The 12,803-nt window shown below is 40.9% G+C and overlaps 1 long non-coding RNA gene across 1 annotated transcript in view; it reads right to left on the bottom strand.

The window, feature by feature from the left end:
- The window catches only part of LOC123967902, a 22,501-nt gene extending 9,996 nt beyond the window's left edge, over positions 1 to 12,505 (bottom strand). The window contains exons 1-2 of the long non-coding RNA XR_006824370.1: positions 12,417 to 12,505; positions 6,004 to 6,041 (exon numbers count right to left, since the gene is read on the bottom strand). This is a non-coding gene — a long non-coding RNA (uncharacterized LOC123967902). The remainder of the gene's footprint in view (positions 1 to 6,003; positions 6,042 to 12,416) is intronic.
- Between the last annotated feature and the right edge of the window lie 298 nt (positions 12,506 to 12,803).

The raw sequence follows: 12,803 nt of genomic DNA, 5'->3' as shown, positions 1-12,803 counted from the left end.
CTGGGATTGTGTTTATGTGTAGTAATGAGTTCAGAAAAATAATGTGTTCTCGCATCCTTAACCATGTTATTGTAGTTAATTAATAAATCCTTCAGACTTTTTCCATCTGCATTCTGCTTTCCTGCATTCCCTTTTTAGGCTGCGAATGCTGTCATTTATCCAGGGTTGCTTACTAGCTTTAGACGTAGGCCTAACCTTTAGAGGAGCAGTAATATTTAGTGACAACAAGCAGATATGATTGAAGTGATCAACCAGATTGTTGGTGTTGGAATCAGACAGATGTTGGCTTTGGCTCTGAAAGAATGTGCAAAACTTTGAAACACTTTGTTCATTAAAGATGCGAGAACACACGGAGCTTGGTGAGGCGGCATGAGTAACGGGTGAATCACAGCTAAAAACAATACATCTGTGGTCAGATACGGTCATGTCCAATAATTCCACAGAGGAAATGCTGACACCCAGGATAAAAACCAAGTCCAGTGTATGACCACGGTTATGTGTTTGCCCTTTGACATGTTGTTTGAAGTTAAAAGAAGTGGCCATATTTAAAAAGTCAATTGCATTAACATTGGTGGGGTCATCAACATGAATATTAATAATTATCATCATAATTTAAAACCAGAGTAGATAAAAATTCAGGAAGTTCTGATAAAAATCCTCCAGGCGGTTTTGAGGGGAGATAAATTATAACAAATATGATAGGTTGCAGCCCTCCAAGTTTTAGAGTGAGAACTTCAAAGGAGTTCAATTCATCACAGCGTACTTGATGACATTTAACATTTTTCCTATACACGCTCACTAGCCCACCCCCACGACCACTGACCCTTGGTTGACTAAAACAATCATATTGAGGCGGACACAGTTCAGTTAGCTGGCTATAGTCATTCATTTGCAACCATGATTCAGTTAAAAACATAAAATCTAGATTTGCAGACAAGATAAAAACATTTAAGATAAAAGTCTTACTTGACAGTGATCTCACATTGAACAGAGCCATTTTAAATGAGTTTGTTCTAGGTGCTGGAGTTTGTGCAGTTGTCCTAATCCTTATAAGATTACTATGATTTCTGTGTGGGATGTGCGCATTTCGGTTAACTGGTCTATGCCTGATGATGACAGGAATAGAAGTCTTTGGAACAACGCTGGGAGCAGACATTTTTACATGCCAGCAGGTGGAGACAGTTGTTTGTGGCAGTGAGGCAGTCATGTGTGGAAGACCGCACCACATGCTGTATGTGAGCAGCTAACATTTCTGAGCCCTGTTTGTTTGGGTGAAGTCCGTCTGTCTTAAAAAGAGACATTCTTTGCCCGAAAATATTAAAGTTATAGATATAACACACACAGTGAGCCCTGCAGGCGGACTGGAGCCAGTTGTGGAGGCCATGGAGTCTACTGAAGCGGCCAGCACCGCGACCAACTGTGGGAATGAGACCAGAGATAAAAACGGACTTTCCACAAAGTTAAAAAGACGGTTAAAATCTGATTTTGTCAGCTCAGACTGCTGAACAGTCATTTGTTCCCACATGGACTATCACTCTTGTGATGGAGGATGGGAGCGATGGCATTAGGTCCTGGTGTTTTTTTAAAATGTCAGCTGTGGTGACACCGGGGAAGCAGTGAGTGGTAGTGTTAAAGAAACGGATGTTTCTGGTTATGGAGTCACCAATTATTAGTGTGGTTGGGGAGAAAAGGGGATGAGGAGATGCCGTTTGTGGGGTTCCAGAGCAGGACTGAGCAGAATCTGCTTCAACACAATGTGCGGACTGAGGATGGAGTGTGTGAGCTGCCGAGTGTTGTGTTGGAGTAGCGGTAACAGACCTGAGAGAAGGGCTACCCGACGGTCCAGGGTAGAGACGGCCTCCGAAGCGTCTGATCACAGCCTCCTTCAGGATCCTATGTCGGGAAGTGGAGGTTTTTGACTGGGATGACGGCCGCCCATCAGGGCCAGCGGCAGACCGGCAGCCCAGCCGATCACCGTTTGCCGCCAGTGCAGGAGATCAGGCAGGCACTATCCGCCAAAAGAGATCCGTATCAGGGAGACTCAAAGCCGCAGGTGCAGCCGCTGGATGGACCGGAGTGTCGTCAGACAGGGCTGCATAGTGGTTGGAGAGGTCGATGTGCGGAGGAGAGGCAGCCCCGTCCGAGCCTCTCTTGCAGCCACAGACCACCACTTCAGCCCAGGTTGACTGATGCTTCGGAGTCGAGCAGGAGGAAAGCCCTGGAAGGGTAGAGGGGTCCCATAGCACAGTGTCCTGGATGTTAGCGGTTGCGCTAAGAGAAACAATCTGTTTGGCTTGAACTGAAGCCACATCCATAAAGCCAGTCAGCAGGGAATCTTTCTCTTTGAGTTCCTCTAAAAGTCGGCGGATGTCTTCCATAAGGTCAGCAATCTTTTTGTTCGCTTTCTTAAGGAGTGTGCAGTCTTCATGGGGCAGAGTTATCTCGGCTAGCATAACGCTAGACGCCAGAGCTTTGTTGTGGTCAGTAGCGTTGATAGCGTTTTTACAGTCATCTACCTTAAAATCCATGTAGGATTACTAAAATCCTTAAACCACATAAAACTTAAGCTAAAAACTCAAGTTAAATACAAGAATATAAAAAATGTAACGTAGAAGTGTTACATTTAACACCACTCGACACCAGAGTGCTGTCTACGGACACCTCTGATTTCCTCCCAGCTTGTTCGAAGTCCTATTCCTTTTCTTTTGGAGGAATGTGGAGTGTGGTTGGATGTTTAAGCCCACATTTTTCACAGGTAATCCGTTTTCTACAAACTTCGCTGATGTGTCCAATACACAAACAGCCGAAACAGACACCATGTTCTCTCAAGAAGCCTATCTTCTCTTTGTGAGGTCTTTTTCCCAACTGGAGACACGAATCCAATGTGTGTCCTCCTCCACAGCAGGCGCAACAGTAGTGGCAAAGCTAGTTCCTTTTATTCCAGGATGAGGCTGTAGGCTGTGCTTGCATGTAACTCCTTTTGTTGTTACAGATGGAGCATCCTGTATGTTTCCAAACACGGGGTCAGTTAGGATTTTCACTGGTCTCTCGATGAAATTAGTGATGTCAATAAATGTAGCTCTCTTACTTACTTCACATGCCCCAGTTCTCCACTTATCCCTGAATTTGTAAGTTAATTTTTGTATGATGGTCAACATATTAGCAGACATGTCTAATTCATGCAGATATTGCACCTCTTCCACAGCATTACAGCAACCTCTAAGGAAAAATCTTGAAGAGCAGATGCATCCCGCTGTGCATTGCCAAACTGCTGTAACAAAGCTTTAGCTTTTATATATCCCCTCTCAGGATCAATGTGTTGGCAGCTTCTAACCAGTGTACATGGATGACCTTTAGTGTACTGCTCCAGGAAATAAAGATGGTCACTGTAGCTCCCAGTGTTCCTTTCCACACCGTTCTCAAAAGCCTTCATAAATGCATGATATTTCAATGGATTGGTATCTCTCTCTTTGGCAAAGATGAAAGACATTGCTGCTGTATCAACAGTGTAGTTATTTCATTTAGCTTCCTCATAATGCCAAACACATTGTTTTCATCATCAATATTGACATTTGAAGCATTTCCCTATTGCATTTGTATGTTTTCTTGAGCATTGTGATACATGGATGGTTCAGAGCATCTAAATGATGTATGGTCTGATTTAATTAATTGAGATGGGATTTTATCGTCATGCCTTTTTCCTGTATCCAGGTGTTCACATTGGATTTCCTTCTGTGACATTTGAGAAACAAATGGATGGGCATTAGCACTAAGAGTTTGAAGTTTTCTTTCCAAATATTCCATCCGAATGCCTTGTTTTGTTGAGTTTTTCCCACTTTTAGTCTATTGCGCTGCAATTTCCTCATCCAGTTGAAGCTGTTCTTTCCTCTTACGTAGCCGCTCTTCCATTAAATTCCCAAAGAGGGATTGCACTGCCAAAGCATCTTCCCTGGTTTTCATTAATGATTTCATTTGTGGTATGAGCCCTTTAATTTTATTCACAATCCCTTTGCGCTCCCGTTGGAGCTTCTCAATCTTATTGATGGATAATCTTATATATCCAAGGCCTTTGGCGTGAGTTTAATTTCTCTTGACTCAAGCTCCATGTTAGAACCATCACCAGCATTTATTTGACTCATTTCCTTTTCAATACATTATTTTGAACTTAAAACACATTCCCACAGTGAAAGGAAAATCATCCAGCAAACATCACATTAGCGCATCAGCAGCACAACGGCAACTTTAAAGTGATAAAACAGAGATTGTTTGGCCAGTTTGACACAGCAGGAATCCATACAGTCAGTTTCATGCTTGCCCTCTGGCGTATCATCTCTTAACAAGTAATCAATCGTCCCCGATGGACATACAGTAGGTGAATGTACAAGCCACATTCCTTCCATTGATGGTTGTGTACTCAGGAAAGATTGTGAAAATGGAAGGATTTAGCTGGAGTAGTGGATTGCATATAGACATATTTCTGTGGTTTTTACATGGTTTGAATTTGGTTGTGGGCCCAGGGGGGGTTATATAATGATGATAGAGAGTGATCAAGAGGTAAATTTGTGCATTATACTTTGTCAATTAAAGCAAGCCAGGCAGCCTTCCGTGTTTGAGAACGGCGCCCACTGGAGGGCTGCAGCGCCAATAACCAACCTAGTTCAGATGAATGAAATGACTCAAAAAAAGATTAGTTCATTTTAATGAACAAGATTTGAAGATTCGAGTCTGTCAAAAGAGTCGAACTTGCCATCACTAGTGAAGAAACAAAATAGCGGAAAGCGTCCTTCAAAAAATAATGGTTAACATAGCTATCCACCAATCAGTGTTTAGCAGCCATGTACTTCCTCCTGGTGTGCACAGTTCCCATCCGATCATCAAAGAGGACCCACATGAACTCCGCATTGCTTTGGCGCTGGCCAAGACAAGAAAAGGTAGGACACGACCTGGATCAAAAATGGTAAGTTAACATTAAATTATGTCCAGTCTCAAATCAAACTCCTACGGAAATGATAACATAGCCAATTTATTAATCTTTGGTAAGTGTTTGGTAACCCACTACTTCAAGTATATCCAGCTGCAGCCCGCAGACCTCATGGAAGTTGACGGAAGTTGATGGAAGTTGAACTTCCAAATATGGTTTGTTCCAGAAGACACAGCACACAAAACGTGATGACGTTAATCTCGGCTCACGTACAGTATAGATCCTAATGTTAACAGTTTTATTCTTTAGAGGCCAACAACAGAACTTTAAATAGACTTCTGAGAAGTTCTGAGGCGAGAAATCAACTGTGTAGATTTGGAACGTCGGCAGTCTGACGAAAATTGACGGCGAATCGAAAATGTGTTCAAACTTTTTCAGAGTTGACAAGTGCCGACCACGGTGCCGGTGGGTGTCAATATATAGCTGCAGTAACGTCAACGGAGACTGCACAGCAACACAATGGAGGTTAGCCCTATCTGCTAGCGGCCGATGTGCGCCACTGTAGGGTTAACGTTAACCAGTTGACATTAGTGATGGCAAGTTTGACTCTTTTGACAGAATCGTATCTTCAAATCTCGTTCATTAAAATTAACTAATCTTTTTTTGAGTCATTTTGTTCATTTGAACTAGGCTGGTTATTGTGGCACTGCAGCCCTCTAGTGGGCGATTACAAAACAGCGGCGTTCTCAAACATGGCTTGCTTTAATTGACAAAGTATAATGCACAAATTCACCTTTTGATCACTCTCTGTCGCGCTGACCCGGCGGAGGTGTGGCTGTCTCCCGTGTACCCGTCTCATTTCCTCCTCCTGCATGCCATCTCCCCTGCACGCTGCTGTTAAATAATACTTTTACCTAATCTAAATATACTTACCTTCTACCTAAATTAAATTCTTGCCTTACCTTGTTGAAATACTTACCTTGATCTGTGTTTCCTGTAAAATGTATTTAACCTTACCTGTGTTGGGAAAAATACCTGTTTATTCAAAATGCTTTTTATTTTTGTATTTAAAGGTTTTTCACCTGTTACTCCCGATCCTGGGCCACATCAGGTCCTGATTCTGCAGACAGAGAAACAAACATGAGCACATCGCTCTCAAACACGGCCAGGTTGTTTACCAATCAGGAGCTGTGAAACAACAGCACGGCTCTGTTGATAAATAAAAAGTAAAAGTTACGTTGCGTTCTCTGGCGGACCTGGATCAGCAGTTAGCTGTAACACACCACAGGGCTAACGTTAACGTTGCTATGTGGCAATGTTTTAATGACCGGGTCGGTTTGTTTTGGAGAGGAGACGACCTCCGAGGTAATTCTGTTGAGAGTCGTGAACTAATCAATTCTGTTTCCTGTGCTGACGGATCCCATGCAGCTGCCATGTTGACGAGTGAACGCAAGAGTCCAAGATCCTTCACGCATGCGTGAAAATGAACGAATTACTCACTGAGACTACTCGTTCCTCCCGAGTCATACACACGATTAGATCTTATGAACGAAATGTTCATTGAACGACACAACACTAGTTGACATACAATCAATAACTTTAGGCACACACCCTGTGATGGTTAGGGTAAGAATAATATACTTCGGGGGGCTGTCAGGAATAGTTAGCCAGCTAGCTCCGGTTAGCTGCCCCAGGTCCAGTCACACAGACCACTGCAGCCAACACAGCAGACGTGTCCAGCAACCGCTGAACGATAGTGTTAATGTTCGTAACGCTATTCTATCATTAAATTCTTTGTAATGTTGTAAAGTTTTAACCTAAATCAAGATACATCTGGCTCGTGATGTACAGAATATTCTTGGTTTGTGAAACTTAAAATCACTTTGGAACAAATAAAATATATAACAACAACAGTATGAATTGAAACACTGCTTCATTATTATCATTACGCTATTATAAATAAATATTTACAGTATTAATATATTATAATTTTATATAATTATAGTATAGAGTAAATATTAACGCATAATGTACACTGATTGTTCCCGGCCAAGATAAACGTCATCACGTTTTGTGCGCGGTGGCTTGTGGGGCGAATCATATATGGAAGTTCAACTTCCGTCATGTTTGTCTGCAGGCTGCAGCTGGACCCTTCTCCACTACATAAGCGCAACTTAACTAGCTAACGTTATAGTGCCACAGAAAAGAGAAAGGGGCGGCGATTCAGTGTCGGTGTATTTCCATTTCTAGTAGATTATTTCTTATTCAACCATTTTCATTATACTTCATTCTCCACCTTAAATTAGTGTTTAACTTGTTCACTAATCGAATCTGCTCCTTCTCCCTTGGGTTCTCTTTTCTTCCCCCTCCCCACATACACACACACCTAACGTTACACCTACAAACACAGCGGCTTGCCCCGCTTTCTGTCTGGCCTGTATGTGTCTGCGCTGATGACTTTGACTTCTCCGTCAGTAGTACGTTTTATAAAGTCACTAAAAAGACAGCAACTCCTCCTGGACCCGCAATTACGTTTAACTTTACATAAGCAGCTGCTCCGCATGTGGAGGCTTGCTGACTGCGCAGCCTCTCAAAATAAAACCAATGATGTAGCTAACAAATGAGATCTGCACTGGTGTGCTTGTAAAATTTCCACTGCGTCGTAAGAGATAACAGCTGTCTGTGTTTCTCTGCAAAATGCTAAAATGGGTCGCCAAGAGTGCTGGGCAAGTTCCTCTGCAATTATTATATGTTATATTTTGCTTATGACTCCTTAAAAAAGTAATACAATTACTTTACTTATTAATGGCTATTAAAAGTAACTATTTATGTTACTCTTTATATTATTATATCACTTTTAATACTCCCTGTCCCTTCTCTTCCTAAAATGTGATGAACAACCTGCTCAGAAGCTCATTGTAGAAATGAATCCACTTTACTTGAAAAATAATTAACTGACTCAACAATCAGCCAAATTGAAAACACTGCAGCTTCTAAGACAAGATGATGCTATACAGTATGTAGCTATATACAGTATTTAACAAAGTAAGCAAAGCAAGAATTTCAAGACTTTTTTATAGCATATTCATTCAAGAGCAGCAAGGAGTACTTCACTCCTGACTTTTTTTTGCACACGCATTAATAAGAGCAGTAGTATACATTGTTTTTACAAAACATACAATGTCTAGTCTAGTCTAGTGAGAGCACTAGACTGCAGATCATCTTTATCCACCAAGCTATGAGACTATCAAACTCAAATTCATCCATTTTATGATTCCTTTATACTGTATAATGTCTACTATGGAGCAGAAGGGAGTTACAAACTTGATTTCACTTTACAACCTGTTGTAATGTGACAAATGTTTACTTGTTATTGACTTTGGACATGGTTGAACGTTACTGCTGCTGTCACTATTGCCTTAAATGCAATTTGATGAGGTCTAAAGCCTAGTTCACACTAGGCGTTAGACTGATTGTTGGCCTGATTTGCCACCTTGCGAGCTCGCGACTTGATCGGCGGTTGCCAGTCATTATGTGTGAACTACACAACGACGCATCAAAACGGCCCAACACATTTCTGACACATCGCCGACGTCTGCCAGATATCTAGCATGCCAAATATCTGGACCTTAAGTGTCATGCTTGCTAGTGTGGTGATGCATTGTATTTTTCTAGGCTACATATTTATTAGATGGGCCGTGATATGCAGGGGAAATGTTACTGCTAATTCTAATCATTTGTCACCTCACTGCATTTTAGCCCAGTGTTTGTTCAATTATTCAATATAAATTCCTCCTTTTTCTCAGCAAAGTTTTAATCTATTTGTTCTTAATTGTTTCTTTAATCTTTTGGTTTTTATATAATCAGCCTAAGGCAAAGAAGAAGTCTCCGGCCCCTGAAGATAAGTTGATGGCAGACTTAACAGAAAGGACCAGAAATGACCCAGGTAAAGTTTTGTGTCCGTCAGCCTTTGAGTAAGACCTAATTGAGGAGCATGTCCAATTTAGTTGTTGGCTTTTTACTGTATGTAGCAAATGTATACCTTTTGAAGGTATGGTCCCAAACAAATACCTTGTCAAATGAACTGTAGAAACAATTTGTAACACTGCAGTAGCCTTTAAAATGATGGCTAAACGAGAACCCAACAGTTTAAGCAGTGCTGAACTTTGGTACTACTGCCATATAGTGAATCGGGTGTTAACTTGTTTGTGGATCATCAAGTTAAATTAACATACCATGTAATTGCAATGAGCCTGGGTTTAAAACTGTTTCATAAACTGTGTTGTATGCTATTCCTATCTGTCACTCCCTCATGTTTCTTTTAACTCAGACCATGTCAGGGCGAGCTCATATGAGAGGTAAGAAGACTTTACTTGAACCTCCTGCCCAGTAAATTCTTAGTTGTCATCAAAACAAAATGTTGCTAATATTAAAATAAAAATAGATAGATAGTACCTTTTGAATTTGCTTAATACTTTCTACAGTCAGAACAGTTTCAGCTGCATAAGCCTTGGTCTGTATTCATCCCTCATTTTTTCTTTTTTGTGTCAGTCAAAGGGCCAGCTGAGGTTATCCAAAAATATCAAAGTCCTGAAAACCTTCAGACGTGTTCGCACAATGACCGAAGCCTTCAGGATCAATGGAGTGGATAGGGGAACCATCAAGATGCAGAGCTCAAGATTGTAGATCCTGAAACATTCAACAGCCTACAGTTCGATCCTGCAACTGAGACCCTGCTGTCCTTTGCCAAGATATTTGCCACCCACATTTCCCCTGAGAAAAAAACAATCATAGAGGATATGAAATCTAGAGGCTAACTTCTTCCCTTGTTGATTATATATAAAAATGTTAGCTACTTTTTTGAGTTTAAATTGTGTTTTGAAACATAGTGTTTAAGTGACTGAAACCCGTACAACATTCTTTTTTTAGCCACTATAGAGCTGTTTCATAGAGGCCTAGGTTTATGTTTTATCTCAAAATACACAACAGAGAGCTCTTAAACTGTACATGTACGTGGGTTTTGAAAGTTACGTCATTGTACAATTTAAACAGATTTCCCAATCCTTGTCAAATGTAGTTTAACTACTGAAGAGGAAGTTTGTTTTAGACTGAGTAGGTTTTATATTTTATGTTTTTATATTTTTATACAGTTGCATTGGTAAATATGATCGCCAATTTTGCATGTTGTGTTTATTGTATGTACAAACATCTCTGAGGTTGTTTATTAATAAAGGAGATATTTGTACTCACTTGGCTGTCTGCTATTTGCAGTAGTTATGTGCTGTAATGCATTTATGAAGAGGGAAGAGGAGGCAACTTTAGAGAAGGGAACATTTGGGGTTTAATAACTTAATAACAACTACTTATGAATTAAGTATGAACAATGGGGAACATATTCTAAATTACAAAGACTTAATTTAGAGCAATTTGTACACTATTAACTCTGGCAGTTGTGTGTTTTTTTTACATAAGAATAGACCATATTTATTCAGTTTTATTAAGGGAAAATGGCTGTTCCTGTGGTACTACCACCTTATAAGGCCCCTACTGAGCACTGCCTATTGAGATCAGCTTATATTGGGTAAAGTCTTAGTTAATGGTGTAGTAATGGTAGAACATGGGCATGCAGAATAAGTGTTTTATTATGACTAATACAGGGCCAATATGCTACGAATACACCAGTTAGTAAGCAGCTAGTTAATGGTGAATATGTGTACCATAATATAAAGTGTGTGATGGAAATTTGATATTTTACTCTGTTTACTGTTTCACCCTGCAGGCTCCATTATTATATACAAAGGTCTCACTGTATGGTATTTGATATTTTATCATGTTTCAGCTAGGTGAAGTTTCCCATGGGAAAGATGCTCGTTAGAGAGTTTTCTTATCAGACTGTCCTTGATAGGCCTTCATCTCAGGACAGCTGGTCCCTACTCCCTTCCTCCCTTGGATAGCTGCGTAATACCCTTACAGTATAAAGTCACCTGTTTCTTCACTGGCTCTTTGTCTTATACTCTGCAGACTGTTTTGCACTCTGTATGTTTGTCTGACCCTTTGCAAAGAATAAAACCCTTAAAAGATGTCTGGATTGGACTCTTTATTTCAGGAGACTCACTAAAGGACAAATTTCCATTACAAGTGTTACCCAAGATTTTTATGTAAAATTATATAATAAAACTTAACTAATAGCTGCACTCTGCAAATTTTAAGTCTGACTATATGTATTATAGCAGTGTTCAACTATATTTATAGGTAATTTAAAGAGGTGGTATTATGCTCATTTTTCATTGTCATCACTATATGACTATGCATCCATCAAGGTCTTGTGCTCGCATCCCAAACTAATGACTGAACTAAAGGTGATGAAGAAGGGTTCACTCCCACCACCAGTACAGGTTTCAGCAAAATCCCCGTATGAGTGCTACACTCATTGTGACACCGAGAACAGTAGTAAGCCTGTGGGTAGCTTCCCACACTGTAGCACGGAGTGGTTGCTGATAAATTCTTCACATGCAAAACTCATCAAGCCTGAGGGCTACAATCACACATCCAGTGAACCATTTACATATCAGGGGGTCGGGTACTATCCGCCATTCCCAAATCTTCTCTACACACAGAGAAGAGCCGTATCTGATATATGGTAGATGTGTGGAGAAGGACTAATGCAGGAGTTGCCATATGACTGGTCGGGAACTTGCACCCAAACCATGTTGGTGGAGGATGTCCACATAGCGGTGCCACAGGCCCAGCATCCTCATCGTACTAAGAGAAGTACATCACCAGGAGATGGTTTTGACGACAAGGTCTACATTGATGCCATAGAGGTCCCCAGAGGAGTGCCAGATGAGTATAAAGCAAGAAATCAAATAGCAGTAGGATTTGAGTCTGTACTTTGTTGGTGGTGTACCATAAACAAAAATGTGGACTGGATAAACTACTTTTTTTTTTTCTCACCAGCGTTTTGCTAACTTTATGCACGATGCCATCAAAGGACTGTCCGAGCAACTGTCTGCCACCTCACTGATGACATGGCAGAATAGAATGGCATTGGACATGTTGCTAGCGGAGAAAGGGGGTGTCTGTGTAATGTTTGGTGACTCGTGTTGTACAGTTGTGCCCAACAATACAGCTCCAGATGGTTCAGTGACCCGAGCACTGGAAGGACTGCATTCCCTACGAGAAGAACTTGCAGAGAACTCTGGAGTGGACACTAACATGTTTAACTGGTTTGATTCAGTATTTGGTAAATGGAAGGCCTTAGTGATGCCCATACTAAATCTATTGATCGACTCCAGACTGTCCAGAACTCAGCTGCTAGGCTTTTAACCAGAACAAAGAAATATGACCACATTACTCCTATTTTAGCTTCATTACACTGGCTCCCAGTATTTTTTAGAATTGACTTTAAAATTCTATTGATCACTTTTAAAGCTCTTCATGGCCTCTCGCCTTGTTATATTTCTGACCTTTTAGTCCCATACACACCAGCACGTACCTTGAGATCCTCGGATCACCCGAGCCAGATGCAACACGAGTGTCTGTTTGACATGCCTGACTACTTTCTCCGGCGGCATTATGATGAGGTGTTAAAGCGGCTCTGGACGGATCATTTCATTGCTACCGTTCAACGGGCGCTTCACGCGCGAAACATCCATGTGTCTGTATACAGGGTCCATGGTGCTACCGAGGCCTTTCTTCACAACCTCAAAATGACACAACGCATCGGTGAGAAAATTGACAAATTGTATGACATGTTGATCGGAGAAGATGAGGCCAAGATCAAGGAGATGAATGAAGTTGCGGACTTTTGGAAGGGAAAAATTAATTCATAATGGGTAATTATTGTAGAAAATATGTTACATATTGTTGATTTTGTGAGTTA

Source organism: Micropterus dolomieu, linkage group LG03 (assembly GCF_021292245.1).
Source record: "Micropterus dolomieu isolate WLL.071019.BEF.003 ecotype Adirondacks linkage group LG03, ASM2129224v1, whole genome shotgun sequence".
Taxonomy (NCBI): Eukaryota; Metazoa; Chordata; class Actinopteri; order Centrarchiformes; family Centrarchidae; genus Micropterus; species Micropterus dolomieu.
This window is presented reverse-complemented; position numbering and strand designations above follow the sequence as displayed.